This window comes from Rousettus aegyptiacus, unplaced genomic scaffold (assembly GCF_014176215.1).
Source record: "Rousettus aegyptiacus isolate mRouAeg1 unplaced genomic scaffold, mRouAeg1.p scaffold_m13_p_9, whole genome shotgun sequence".
Taxonomy (NCBI): domain Eukaryota; kingdom Metazoa; phylum Chordata; class Mammalia; order Chiroptera; family Pteropodidae; genus Rousettus; species Rousettus aegyptiacus.
In genome coordinates, this window is record NW_023416312.1 from 101,647,033 (window position 1) to 101,662,954 (window position 15,922).

A 15,922-nucleotide genomic window follows, 5' to 3' on the forward strand; every position below is an offset into this window, starting at 1 on the left:
TTGAATTTCCCTGATAACTAATGACAATGTGAATATTTTCACATTCTTATTGGCCATTTGTACACCTTCTTTGGAGAAATGTAGTCTCAGACCCTTTGCTCATTTTGAAACTGTATTATTTGTCTTTTTATTACAGAGTTGTAAGAGTTCTTTATATATTCTAGGTATATGTCCCTTATCAGATATATGATGTGTAAATATTTACTCCCATTCTATATTTTTTTTTCGCATTTTCTTGAGGGTATTCTTCGAAGAACAAAGTTGTAAATTTTGATGTAGTAGAAATTATCTATTTTTTTCTTTTGTTGCTTGTGCTTCTGGTGTCATGTCTAAGACTACTTTGCCAAATCTTCTATGGGTTTTGTAGTTTTAGCGTATACATTTAAGTCTATGATCTATTTTTGATTAATTTTTATACATACTGTGAGGTAGGGTTCCAACTTCATTCTTTTGCATGTGGATATCTAGTTGTCCAAACACCATTTATTGGAGAGATTATTCTTTCCTCATTGAATGATTTTGGCACCCTTTTTGAAAATCTGTTGACCATAGACTATGAGTTTATTTCTGGATTCTCAATTGTATTTCATTGGTCTATATGTCTAGTCTTATGCCAGTACCACATTGTCTTGATTGTTGTAGCTTTGTAGTAAGTTTTGAAATCAGGAAGTATGAGTCCTTCTGCTCTGTTATTTTCCAAGATTGTTTTGGTTATGTGAGGCCCCTTTTAATTTCATATGAATTTTAAAGTCAGCTTGTTTTTCTGCAAATAAAGCAGCTGGGATATCGATTGGGATTTTATTGAATTTGGAGATCGATTTGGGGACTACTGCCATCTTAACAAAATTAATCCTTTCAATCCTTGAACATAGGCTATCTTTCTATATATTTAGAGCTTTTAAATTTCTTTCAACAATGTTTTGTAGTTTTCAGTTTACAAGTCTTAATACTTCTTTGGCTAGGTTTTTCCTAAGTATTTTATTCTTTTTAATGCTATTGTAAATGGAATTGTTTTTTAATTTCATTTTTTGGATTATTCATTACAAGTGTATAAAATGCAATTGATTTTTTTATTGACTTATATTTTCCAACCTGCTAAACTCATTTTTAATCCTTTGAAGAATAGTTTCTGAAGTTTATGCTTGATATTTGTTCTGACCCCAGAATGGCTCCTCAAAACTGTCTTACTCCTGGTTCTCTCTTTCAAGTTACCTGGCCTATAGTCTGTACTTTCATTAAATTCATGAGTCCCCTAACCAGGACCTTTCACTATAAACTCCACTGTTTTTGAAAGTGTCCTTAGGTTTGAGCTTCTCCATGCTCTGTTGTAAATAAAATCATTTCCTTTGGAAAGATATTAGGAGCTATTTTTTTTATGGTCTGCTTCTTCCTCTAGGCAAAATATCTGAGCCAAGACTCTGGAGCTGGGGTTAGGGACAATGGCAAGCTTATTTCTGAGCGACACCTCTGATCTGGGAGTTGAACACTCAGTGGGGAACATAAGCCTGAAATGGAATCAGCACATCATGAGCCAGGGAAAGGGCATGGTGATCACTACATTGCACCTAAGGTAGAGCTTCTGTCTCTCAAGTGGGGGCTGGATGAAAGCAGGTAACATTTACTTCTCAACTGCATTTGCCTGGGACTCAGTCTCTACAACACATAGCTGGAGGAAGAATGAGGAATGTTGACATACTGCTTTCCTCAGGAAAAAAGCCCTCTGACTGGGAGTTGAGAGGAGAGGGAGCTGCAGAAATCTGAAGTGGAGTCTCTACCTTGTTGAGTGGGGAGGGAAAATGGAGGGAGTGAACTTGATTCAAATCCTACAGACTCTTGCCTTATAACATTTTTGTAGATTTTCTTGATAGTTGTTCCTTCATTTGCTGTTTGCAATAGATTTTCATGCCACATATTCTAAAAGTTAAAAATATCTAAGAACATTTTAATGTATTACGCCCTTGAAAAATATACTGTGACTTGTTTATAGATTTTCATTTTTTCCTCTTGGCAGCTACTGTGGCTAATTTCAAATATGTTCATCACTACAAATAGCTTTTTCTTTTCACAATTAAAAGTGACATAAATTAATTTTGTAATTGCTGTTTCCACATCTCTTCAAAAAAACAGGTCTACTAAGAAAAGTTCAACCTATTATTGATGTTCTGTTCTTTTTTGAGTTATGTTTTGTTTTTTAGGTTGAGAATCTATTACCAAAAAACTATGCTAAAAAAGACTGTGAATTTTTTTCTCCCTTGAGTGTGGTTGTTAGTTATTTGAAGTATACAGCGGTTCTCCTTTATCCAAAGTTTTACTCTCTGTGATTTCAGTTTCCTGGGGTCAACTGTGATCTGAAAATATTAAATAGAAAATTCCAGAAATAAACAATTGTAAGTTTTACATTGTGCACCATTCTGAGTAGCGCGACGAAATCTTGCACCATCCTGCTCTGTCCCACCTGAGATGTGAATCATTCCTTTGTCCAGTGTACACACATCGTATCCACTACCCACCCATTAGTCTTGGTTGTCAGGTCTACTGTCATTGTATTGCAGTGCTTGTGTTCAAGTCACCCTAATCGTACTTAATAATGGCCCCAAAGTGCAAGAGTAATGAAGCTGGCAATTCAGATGTGCCAAAGAGAAGTCATGTGATTGTTCAATTTTATTATTAGTTATTGTTGCTACTCTTTTACTGTACCTAATCTATAAATAAAGATTTATCATCAGTATGTATATGTGTATAGGAAAAAAAACATTGTATATATAGGGTTTAGTACTATCTGTGATTTGAGGCATCCAGTGGAGGTCATGGACATATCCTCTATGGAGAAAGGGGGAAGACTGTAGTTGGATTCATTCATTTCATTTCATTTGGTTTTAGGATTATTATTCTCCTCTCCTTGTTGGTGTTATTTTATCTTTTTAATATGTAGAACATTAGCATGATTATAAAAAGTCAATACTATACAAAAATACACAGGAATGATAAAACTTCCTCCTTTCTCCAGCCTTTTTCCTCCTTATAGGTAGCCAGTTTCATTTGTTTCTACTTTAATCTTCTGTGTTTCTTTGTAGAAATAAGCAGATATGCATGTTCTCTTATTTCCCTTCATTTCTTACATGAAATTAGAGTAATATGAAATCTTCTTTTTAACTTAATAATAAATATATTCTAGAAATCCCATTTTAGTTTATGAGATTTTCCTCATTAATTTTCACAACCGTCTAGTACTCCACTGTGTGGATATGCCATAGTTTGCTCAACAACTCTTTTATGTATTGGCATTTAAGTTGTTTCTAATATTTCACAATTACAAACAATGCTGCAATTAATAATCATGTGTATATGTGCTTTCATATTGCTAGAAGTATATTTTGAGGTAAATTCAAAAAACGGGATTGCTGAGTCAAAATGTAAGTACATTATATAAAGATACTGCCAAATTATCCTCCAAAAATGTTTTACCAGTTTTCATGAGAGATGAAAGCAACATGAGAGATGGTGAGAAATGGTATTTCAGTGTTGTTTTAATTTTTATTTCCATAATATTTCTCTAATTATAAGATATATATGTATATAGATACACCTATATCTATATCTATATCTATATCTGTATTCTCTCTCTCTCTCTCTCTCTCTAAATTGAGGGAGAAAGGCTCAAAATCCCAAATGGAAAAATATGTAAAAGACATAAATATATATTTATAAACTATACGTTAGCAATATTGGCCATTAATGTACAATGTATGTTGTAAATATTCTCTCTCAGTTTGTTAATTGTCTTTTACTTTACTTTATGGTGCGTTTATTTTACCGTGTAAAAGGTTTTTAATTTTAAAAAATTTTTACAAAGTCAAATTTACCAATTTTTCTTTTATTGCATCTGGTTTTAAGTTATAATTAGAAACTCTTTCCCTGCACTAAGTCTAAGGAGAAATATTTTCACAGTTTTTCCTAATACTTGTATAGTTACATTTAAAAATAATATTTGAACCATTAAATATTTGGAGTTTACTTTTGTACATGATGTGAGATATAGGTCTACTTTATCTTTTTCTAAATAGCTTTCCAGTTATCCCAGTAGCATTTATTAAAATGTCTATATTTTCTCTAGAGACTTGAAATGCCATTTTTATCTTATACTAAATTTTTATATGCATTTGAGTCTATTTTTTGTCATTCTATTCACATACCAGGTTTGCTTGTCTATTCATGCACCACATGGTTTTACTTAAAGACACTTTATGGTATGTTTTAATTTCTGGTAAGTCTACTTTCCCTAGTTTTTCTTTTTTAGTATTTTCCTGTTTGTTTTACCATACGAACTTAGTATCAATACTTCTAGCTCCATAAAAACTTGTCACCACTTTTTAATGTTTTTAATTTTTTTTGTTTTTTAATTCCAGTTGATGTACAATATTATATTAGTTTCAGGTATACAACATAGTGATTAGACGTCTACATAACTCACAAAGTGATCACCCTGATAAATCCGGTACCCATCTAATGTCATACTTAGTTATTACAATATTATTGACTGTATTCCTTATGCTGTACTTTACATCTCCAAAACTATATTGTAACTACCAATTTGTACTTCTTAATCCTTTCACCTTTTCACCCACTCCTTACCCCCTTCTCATCTGGCAACAATCAAAATGTTCCCTGTATCCATGCATTTGTTTTGTTTGTTTATTTTGTTCTTTAGATTCCACACGTAAGTGAAATTATATGGCATTTGTCTTTCTCTGTCTGACTTACTCCACTCAGCACAGTACCCTCTAAGTCCATCCATGTCATTGCAGATGGCAACATTTCATTCTTTTTTTTATGGCTGAGTAATATTCTCTGGTATATATGTACCACGTCTTCTTTATGCATTCATCCATTGATGTACACCCAGGTATCCTCCATATCTTGGCTATTGGAAATAATGCTGCAATGAACATATGAATGCACATGTCCCTTCAAAGTAGTGTTAGGGTTTCTTTGGAAACCACCATCTTTTTTGTTTGTTCATTTCCATTTTTATGAAATATCTTTTTTCATCTCTTTACTCGCAGTCTGTGTGTGTCTTTTGATCTGAAGTGTTTCTTGCAGGCAGCATATGTAAGGGTCTTGTTTTCTTATCTATTCAGCCACACTTTCTTTTAATTGGAGCATTAACCATTTGCATTTAAAGTAATTGTTGATAGGTATGTAGTTATTGCCATTTTATTATTAATATTTTGATCCTTTTTTCTTTCTTCTTTTTCTTGAAGAAGTCCCTCCAACATTTCCTGTAATACTGGTTTGGTGATGTTGAACTCTTTTAGCTTTTTCCTGTCTCGAAGCTCTTTGTCTGTCTTTGCTAGGCAGAGTCATTTTGGTTGCAGTTCTTTGCTTTTCATCACTTTGAATATTTCCTGTCAGTCCCTTCTGGCCTGCAAAGTTTCTGTTGAGAAATCAGCTGACACTCATATGGGAGCTCCATGTAGGTAACTATCTGCCTTTCTCTTGCTGCTTTTAAGATTCTCTCTTTGTCTTTAACCTTTGACATTTTAATGATGATGTATCTTGGTGTGGGCCTCTTAGGGTTTATCTTGTTTGTGACTCTCTGTACTTCCTGGGCTTGTATGTCCATTTCCTTTACCAGGATAGGGAAGTTTTCTATCATTATTTCTTCCAATAGGTTCTCAATCCCTTGCTCTCTCTCTTCTCCTTCTGTTTCCCCTATGATGCAAATGTTGGTACACTTGATATTGTTTCAGGGGACTCAAACTATCCTCATTTTTTTTGGATTCTCTTTTCTTGTTGCTGTTCTAATTGTGTGTTTCTGCTACCTTATCTTCTAAATCGCTGATTCAGTCCTGTGCTTCATCTAATCTACTGTTGATTCCTCCTTACATATTTTTCATTTCAGTTACTGTATTCTTCATTTCTGACTGGTTATTTTATATTTTATATCTCAATTTTTATGTTTTCCATATTTTTTTGTTGAAGTTCTCACTGAGTTCATCCACTCTTCCCCTAAGTTCATTGAGCATCGTTACAACCAGTGTTTTGAACTCTGCATCTGGTAGATTGCTTGTCTCCATTTCGTTGAGTTCTTTTTCTGGAGCTTTGTTATCTTTCATTTGGGACATGTTTCTTTGTCTCCTTGTTTTGGCTGCCTCCCTCTATGTCTGTTTCTATGTATTAAGTAGGGCTGCTATGTCTCCTGGTCTTAGTGGAGTGGCCTTATGTAGTAGGTGTGCTGTGGCCCAGTGGCACAGTCTCCCTCATCATCTGAGCCAGGTGCTCCGGGTGCGTCCCTTGTGTGAGTTGTGTGTGCCCTCCTGTTGTAGTTGAGCCTGGCTTCTGTTTACATATCAGTGGGAGGGATTGACCCTTGGGCTGCTTGGTTGTGAGGACTGGCCGGTGACTACAGTGGAGGAGCTGCTGTGCAGGGGCTGACCCTATGAAGTAGAATTTGCTTTAACAGGACTCTGGTGCCTGTCTAGTCTGCCCTTTGGGTGTGTCGTCCTCTCATGTGGTGTTGGTGATACTCCAGCTTAGACCAAAGTTGGCCACTTGGCATGCTGGTCTGGGCCTCCTAGGAGAGGCCCCACTGCAGGCCAAGTTAGGCCACAGCCTGTGCCCTGACTGGGGCCACCTGGCATGAGCCACCAAGCAACCTGCAGATGGCCACCACCGTCGCTGGGCTTGAATGTGCCTCAAAAGGCCAAGCCAGAAACTGAGGCTGGCTTCATTAAAGCTGGGCTTAGGGCTGCTCAACGAGAGTTATGGGGCATGCCGAGGCTAGATGCTGCTTCTCTGAGTTTGGTGAGCCTTCGAGAGATGTTAGGAAAGTCTGCAGCATAAGCCAAGACAGGTATCTTATATGGAAAATCCACTGGAAGCGGCTTGCGTGGGCCCGGAAGTTGGGAGAGACGGGATCTCAGAGAATCACCTGGGCAGGGCAGCCATGTTAGCCAGGTTGGTGAAGACTCAAATATGGCGGCTGTCTGTGTCTACACGCCGAGAGAGGGCAGGGCTCAACAAAGGAGCTATGGCTTCTGTCAGCACTTCTTTCGGGGAGGAAGCCGCCCCTCTAGCCTTTGCCTTGAAGCCAGACAACTCGGTTCCTCCCTGTATGTCCTTGGCACTTTTCGAGTGGCTTCCCCAGCGCTGGAGCCCAAAGTGAGTAAGTTCATGCGTGGGCCCTTTAGACGAAAGTCTGAAACTCTGGCAGCCCTCCGTCTCACTTATCCACAGTTTCTGCTGGTTTTCACAGCCAGAAGTTGTGAGCACTTCTCTTCTTGGCACTGGAGCCTTGGGGTGGGGAGTTTGGTGTGGAGCTGGGACCCTTTGTTCCATCAGTGGGGCCTCTGTAACCAAGATAGTCCTCCCTATTCTCAACCGCCAGGAGTGAGTCTAGAATTAATCCGTTTTGTGTTTCCGCTACTCTTAACAATCTTGAGTTGGCCTCCTCTGTGTGTCCCCAGTTATAGGACTTCTGTTCAGCTAGATTTCAGGTGATTCTCAATGATGGTTGATTTATAGGTTAGTTATAATTGAGATGTATTCGTGATTGAGGCAAGCAGAGTGTTTCCTTATTTTGCTATCTTGACCGGAACTTTTGCCAGCACTTTTATTGGGATTGCAATATGTTTATAAATTACTTTATGGAGAACTGATATCTTTATGGTTTTTCATTTGCGTTTTTCAGGAGTGTTTAAGCTTTTTCTAGTATAAGTTTGAACATTTTTTGTTGCTTATTCCTAAATATTTCATCTCCTTTGCTGCTATTATAAATGGGGTTTTCTCTACCATCATGTCCTCTAACAAGTTATTGTTTATATATATGAAAACTATTGATTTCTCTGTTACTGCTTCTTTACTGAACTCTGATTTTTAGGTAGTTTTATTATTATTTTTCTAGAGGCTGGCAATTCTGCAGAGGCTGGCAATCTTTTGCAAAGAATTAGAGAGTATTTTAAACTTGATGGGCCAAGAGGCAAAATTGAGAATATTATAAAGGTATCTATATAATCAGAGAATTAAAAAACTCCACAAAATTTGTATCGATGAAATTCAAAATATAATAATTAAATACAATTATTTTTTGTAATACAGATACTAATTTGTAGACTACAATTCTTTTTTGGGATAACATTTTGCTTAAGTAAGGTTCAAAGTTAGTGTTCCTTACCATCAAAATTGATTCAGATGTTCACCTGTTAATGCTTATTTGTAATGATATTTTATATATTTAGTTTTTGAATATATCTTTTTAAACAATAGGTACTGTCAAATATTGACATCAATCTATGGATATATATATATATTTTAATTTAAACTATTTATTTTGGAAGAATTTTAGATTTGTGGAAAAGTTGCAAAGACAGTGCAGAGAGTTCTGTATCCCCTAATCCAGTTTTATTTTTTATTTTTTGTTAACATCTTACACAACACTGGTACATTTGTGGAAACTAAGGAAACAACATTGGTACATTACTAATAACTAAACTTCATACTTTATTCAAATTTCACTAATTTTCCCCAATTTCCCTTTTCTTTTTCAGTATCCCATTTAGGATATCACATTACATTTAGTCATCATGTCTCCTTAGCCTCCTCTCGTTTGTGACAGTTTCTCAAAGTTTCCTTGTTGTTGATGACATAGAGAGTTTTGAGGAGTAATGATAAGGGATTTTGTAGAATGTTTTTCAGTCGAGATCTGTTTGGTGTTATTCTCATGCTTACAACTGGTTAGAATTGGACTGGACTATGGGTTTTTGATAGGAATATCACAGAGGTAAAGTGCTCTTTTTATCACATCTTATTAAAGATACCTGCTATCAACACGACCTGTCTCTTTGGAAGCTGACCTTTATCAGGGGCTTTCTACATCAGTGAAATTTCTAGGGGCCCGGTATTGTTGGGTATGTTGAGATATCCCTTCTAATGTGCAGAAAAAGTTGTCATATCCAGCCCCTCCTATAACCAACACCAGTGGGTCCCTTTGGATTTTGGAGGCAACATATTCCTCATTTGGGTGGTTAGTCTGGTCCATTTCCAAGTGGTTTGGAGTGAGGCCCAGGACAAGAAGATGCTTTGCAACAGGTCCAGGCTGCTATGCAAAATTCTCTGCTACTCAGATAATATGGTCCAGCAGATCCTATGGTGCCGGACTTGTCAGTGGCTGAAAAGGATGCATTTTGAAGCCTTTGACAGATCCTATAGGTGAATCGCAGCCGCGGTCCTTAGAATTTTAGAGTAAGGCCCTGCTGTCCTCCATGGATAACTCCTCTTATTTTGAGAAACAGCTCTTGGCCTGCTACTGGGCCTAAATAGAGACTGAATGAACACTTGACCAAGTGCCACCGAGTCATCAGAGAACCCGAGCTGCCCATCTTGAACTGGGTGTTATTTGACACACCAAACCTCTTTTTTCCCCCCATAAAGTTGGGTATGTGCAGCAGCACAGTCCATCGTCAAACGGAAGTGGAATACACGGGACCGGGCCTGAGCGGCTAGCTGGGTGGTAGGGAACCGGTTCATGAGCTGCACTGCCTCGCGTTACTCATGGCCTCCGCCCCCCCCCCCCCGGCCCCCCGTGCTGCACGCATCTCCGCGTCTCTGCGTCTCCGCCGCCTCTACCGGGCCCTGCCCCGTGGGTGGGGGAAGGGAGGCAGGTCCCCAAGTCCCCAGCGCTGCCTCCTCATTGGTAGCGGCTGCGGGCACCGCTGTGCGGTGCAACGCGTCTCAGTTGCTGCCCCCCCCGGTTGCGCCACGACGAGGGCTGGGGAGCCGGCTCGCCAGGCAGGGACGGCGCGGCCTCCCCTCCCCCCCCCCGCCTCCCCGCGCCAGGGGCAGCCGTGCGGGGACCCCATGGGCGTGACTGCGTGTCGGGCGGACGCCCCTCTGCCGCGCCCCGCTGTGTGACCGTTGCACGTTTAGGGGAGACGCAGGGCGTCTTCTCACCCCGCCCAGGCGGGCGCCGCTCTCTCTGAGCACATTTCCACCGTGTGCGCGGAGCTCGCCGATTTGGCTGTCCTCGGCGGTCGTGGTGTCGCGGTCCCCGTTTCGTACCCGAGGGGACGGCACAGAGCAACGCGAGCAGGTGTGTGTAGGGCCTCGGAACGCCCAGCGGAGTCTGGACTAGACGGAACGACGGTCGCTGCGTGCGCATCCACGTCTATCCGGGTTTCTTAGACTAGGTTCTGCATGAGTTTTGGTCAAAGCTTTATCTTCATCGTTTGCACGTGTCGATCTGTGCGAAGCCGCCTCTTGAGAGGGCGCCGCACACTCTGCAAAATGAAATGCGCCTCTCCGCGCGTCGTGGTCCCCAGGGCTCCGCGCCTGCCCGACGACCACGTTATATATAGAACACGAAAGGGCCAGGTGACTTGAAACCTGCATTTTGACCATTGAAACAGATGGGAAGCCGCCTGGTGCCTTTCGTGACATCAGAGCCACACAGCGCCTGGCTCAATGCCACCGCGGCCATCGATTTCACAGTAGCGTGTCGGGGACTCAGTTTCAGGCAATGCCATCCTGGTACGTTGTGAAAGGCTTAGATATTTGTGAAGGAAAAGCATTTCATAAAAGAAGAACGAAGATTTATGGAATGTTTCAGAAAGACTCTTTCGGCGCCTCCTAAAACGTCTTTGTGGGGAAGGGAGGAACCTGGCTCGTACGAATAAAGATGCGCGCCAAGTAACGACCAAGCAAAAGCCGGCGCGACTGTCCGCCGCCGTGGTTGCAGAATGGCCCAGACGGCGTGCGCTTGGCGTTCTCTTACTTGATGGTCGGTCGGGTAAGGCCACAAGCGGGGCCTCAGGAGAGGCCCAGGCAAAGAAAAACTTGGTTCTACCCAGTTTCTAGAGAGACAGAGTCAGTGCACTGCGTGTCAAGAGGGAGTCGCGTGGGAGGAGCGCTGGGGGGGTGGGCTCCGCCAAGCCCGTGGGGACCAGAGAGGAGCCAAGGCGAGCGGCAAGTGCAGTCAGGGCGGGGCACACAGGGGGAGGCGCAAGGCCTTTAGTTCGTGTGTTTGGACGTTACCAGGAAAGGGAAGGGAAGGCGAGGGTAGGCAGGGGAACTAGTGTCAGGGGCACACCTGGCCCACAGCCACACCTGGTTGCTTCGGGGAGGTATGCGCATGGTGTTTGTGGGCTGTGGAGGCAGCGGGAACGGTGAGGTTTTAAATTTGTGATACCCCATTGTTGGTATTTTCCATTTCCGTCCTCTATTATGCAGCCCATGTACAGTTTGTCCTTGGCCTACATTTCAGCTGATTGTGATTCTTTACCTGATGAGGTGACCTAAGCCTTCATTGTTGACAGGGCTGACATGGGGCACTGCTGCCCCACTTGGGGACATCCCTGGAGGACAGTGGTGCAGGGACATCCTCCCAGTGGGCAGAACTTCAAGCAGTGCACCTGCTTGTTCACTCTGCATGAAAGGAGAAATGGCCAGATGTGTGATTAGGTACCAGTCCAAGGACTCTGGCGGATGGTTTGGGTGGATGGTCAGGGGCTTGGAAGGAGCTCGATTGGAAAGTTGGTAACAAAGAAATTTTGGGAAAAGGCATATGGAGAGACCTCTCTGAATGGGCAGAAAAATGAAGATATCTGTGTCCCATGTGAATGCTCACTAAAGTAGAGGAGGATTTTCATAATGGAGTGGATAGTGTGAACTGTTACGTGGATTCCTGTCAGCCTTTTCCCCCAGACACTCCTGTCACCAACCAATGGGCTTATGAACAAAGTGTCCATGGTAGCAAGGATGCAAGTGATGCAGAGACTTAGCCCCACTCATCAAGGCTGGCCTGGTCATGGCCACCACTGAGTACTCAATCTGCCAGCAACAGAGAATAGCGCCAGACCCCCAAAATGGCACCAATCCCTGGAGGGATCAGCCAACTCCGTGCTGGCACGTTGAGTACATTGGTTACTACTTTTATTGTGGAAAAGGCAGTGATTCGCTCTTACTGGAACAGGGAGACAGGCTTCCCTTCCTGCACACAATGCTTCTACCAAAGCTACCATCTGCGGACTTACAGAATGCCTTACCCACCATCATGGTATTCCACACAGCATTGCTCTGACCAAAGAACTCACTTCGCAGGAAAAGAAGTGAGGCAATGGGCCCGCACTCATAGAATTCTTTGGCCTTACTGTGTTCCCCACCATCCTGAAGCAGCTGGCCTGATAGAATGGTGGAATGGCCTTCCCTAGACTCAGTTACAGGGCCAGCTAGGTGGCAGTACTTTGCAGGGCTGGGGCAAGGTTCTCCAGAAGGGTGAATACGCTCTGCATATATATGGTCCTGCCTCTGCCATAGGCAAGATTTGTGGGTCCAGGAATCCTCCCCTTCTCTCCCCTCCGCTCCTCTCCCCTCCCCTCTCCTCTCTCTCTGTCTTTGTCTTTAATCTCTCTTACTGATTCTGTTTTTTTTGGAGAACCCTGACAAATATACTTGTTTTGAGGTATTGTTTGTTAGGTTTCTCTACTGTAAAGTTACCCCCACTCCTCCCCCATTCATACTCTTTAGAAGCAAGTCACTAAACACAGTCCACACTTTAGGGCTGAGGAGTTAAGATCTACTTTCTTTGGCGGGGGTGGGTGGGGGGTGGGCGGACTATCTACATAAATTATTTGGAATTATTTTGTATGAGAGATTTGCCTATTTATCTAATCATTCATTTATATCCATATGGCCTCATGAATGTTTATTTTCTACTTTGGGTTACAAGCAAATACACAGTATTTATCTTCATTGATCAAATTGTTTTACCTTTGGTCGTTGGGAGCTCTTTCAGGTTGGCTCCTCTGTCCCTTTGCCACGCTCTCATGATTTCGTTTTTTGAGCACTTCCTCACTTTCTGGTGCTATAAGATGCTTCAGGCTCATCATATATTTTCCTTGCTCCAGTGATGGAATAAGCCATTTCTCCAGTATCCCTAGTTTAGTCTTGTGTTCTTTTTAATTTACTTTGTTGTAATTTTTATATTTTGGGGGAAGGGCTTCACTCAGATCTTTTTGTTTCTTTTAAAAATTTGTAATAAAAACATGAAACTTAACATCTTAACCATTTTTAAGTGTACAGTTCAGTGGTGTTGTGTATTCACATTACTGTGCAATATTTTTTAAATTTTTTGAATTTTATATTTGCTAACTTATTCTCAATCTTTCCTTTTTACTGATAATAATGTTTTGTGCTGTAATATTTCCTTGGATCATGGCTCTAAATGCATCCCGTAGATTCTGATGTGTTTCCATCATTGCTGTTTGTTTTGGAAATGCTGTACTTTTAGCTTGAATATAATAGCCATCTCTCAGTTCACCAAATTTCTCCTGACCAGCTGTATCCCAAACATTGAACTTACTAGGTTCTCTGTTAGTATGGAACATGAGAGGATGGACCTCAACACCCCAGGGAACTATGTACTTCTCAAATTCACTAGTCAGATAAATCAGATGATGTTTCACAAATGTAGTTTTTCCAGTCTCACTATCACCAACCAATACAAATTTGAACTGAACTTGGGGTTCTCCTTAAGCAGCCATCGTGATGTTATTTCCAGGAGCATCTCTGGGCCCATCTTTAAATTTTTTTATTTCTGACTTCACTGAATCATTTTGTTTTCTATAGTCTCTTGCACAGCATATGATTGGGTCTTGCTTTATGAGTCAAATTGAAAATCTACTTTCAACAAATTACGTCCATTCACCTTTATTGATCTAACTGACATGTTAGCCTCAATTTATATATCCTATAATTATATGTATATTTTGCTTCCTTGTCTACATGATGTGCTTTCTGCGAGAACTTGCTTCCTTAATTTTATGTATGTATGTATGTATGTATGTATGTATGTATGTATGTATGTATTGTAGTATTCATAAAGGTTTGTATTTTTTCTAGTGGTTACCTTTGAAAGTAGTTTCAAAAATAGTACAAAGAGATCAATTTTACCCATCACATAGCTTTCTCTAACAGTAATGTTAGCATAACTATTGCACTTATACCTTTTTAAGATTGCTTATAGGCATATGGGAACAGAATTTTCTAAGTTCTCTTTTGTTTAAAACTTTTCATTTTCTCTTACCTTGGTATTTGAAGACTAGCTTCACTGGGTAAAAATCCTTGGTTCATACACTTTCTTTGAGTTTCTTGAAAATGCTTTTTCACTGTTGCCTTGTTTTGTTATGTTGTCCTTTGGAAAGCCTGATGCCAGATTAATTCATCTACCTTCACAAATTATTTAATCTTTTTGCCTGGAAGCCTTGAGAATATATTTTTGTTATCTTTCATGTCTAGTAGTTTTACTAGGCTATCTCTTGGAGTCGATAATTTTGGTTCATTTTCCTAGGAACCCAGTGGAAGTGGGGTCTTTAATTTTGGAAAAAATTTTTTTGAATCATAGTTGAACAGTTTTAAATATCATTTCTGTTCGATTGTTCTGTTTTTCTTCCCCAGGGATTCCAATTATACAACTGCTAATCCTTCTTTGCTTCTCTTTCAATTCACCAATTTTTCTTTTTACCCCCTTTATTTATGTTCTCAGCTATTTTTCTGCCTTTTTAATGCACATTATTAAATTTTTTTGAGTCTATTTTCCCTTGGGAATCTTTTATCTTCTGAGATAATTGTGTCTTTTTCCCCATTTATCTTCTCTTTTTTTCTTGATTTTTTTGAAAGTCTGAATCAATGTGATTTTTTTTCATACTCTCAAATACTCATTGCATATATTTTAGTTTGGACTGTTGTCTTGTAGTTTTTTCTGCTTCACAGTTATTTTCTGAAATGGAATGTTTTATCAGTTGAGGGGTGTAGAATCTTGTTTTCTGATTTTTTGGTAATAAGTGTATAGCTTTACTGAAGGGTCTTCTAGTCTTTTTGTGGATTTGTGATGATTTATAATATTTCTAGTTTAAAGGTACATCATCTTTTGCCAGTGTTTCAAAGTCCAGAGTCTTTATCATTTTTTGGTGAAGGAATTCTTTTTTATTCTTTTTTCTTGTAGGACCCTAAATGTTCTCCTTTTGTTTCCTTTTTTTCCCTTTAATACCAATTATCAAAATTTGTTTCTTACTAATTTTTTGCCTTTCATTTCTTCCCTAGAAGCCATGTCTTTTGAAGATCACTACCTCAAATTGTGCATACTTTTCAGTTACTTCCTTGTACTCTGCGCTTTGATCTACCAGGGCATTTAAAAATATTTTCATACTTGGGGTGGAGTTATTTTTTCAGTGATTTTAGATCAACCTTGGGCTCATGACCAGCTCCATTATTCCCTACAGTTTTTTTCAGCCTGCCCTCGCTTACTACAAAAGTTTGTGGTGCAGCACAAATGTGAGAGACTACTTGCTGGGATTTTTTTTTTAAACTTAAGAGTGATATTGAGGTTGGGATTTTTCTGTCTTCGAGTTATGTTTACCATGTGGTTTTACTGCCTTTTGAGTTTTTTTCTTGTTTTTCTCTATTGTTTTTGGAGGAAATATTGGGAAACACCGCAGCTACCACTGTCTTTGGTGATCTGGAAGTCTTATTAAATTATCTTTTTGAAATTCTCTAACTTATGAACACCAGATCCACTATGCCTTACTCTGCCGAGTTCACAAGGTATCATTTCCTTTATATAAATGTCTCAAATTCCTTATACCCCTGTTGATTACAAAGCAGCTCTTGGAGGTGCTCTTAAGTTATAATTTAAGGCCTATCTCCAGATGCTGGCTGGTATACATGTACCTCTTTCTTTGTTATAATTAGTCATCTTGTTTTATAAATTCTGATTCTGTGGAGTATTTACTTCTCAGCACAATTTGCTATAGTTAGTAGAATTTGGAGTAAATGAGCCTCAGGAAGAGTAGAGATGATCTATAAAATCTGGGACATGTGTACATTGTAGGACACCCTGATGTTTTACTGCTGCGGATTGAATTGTGTCCCT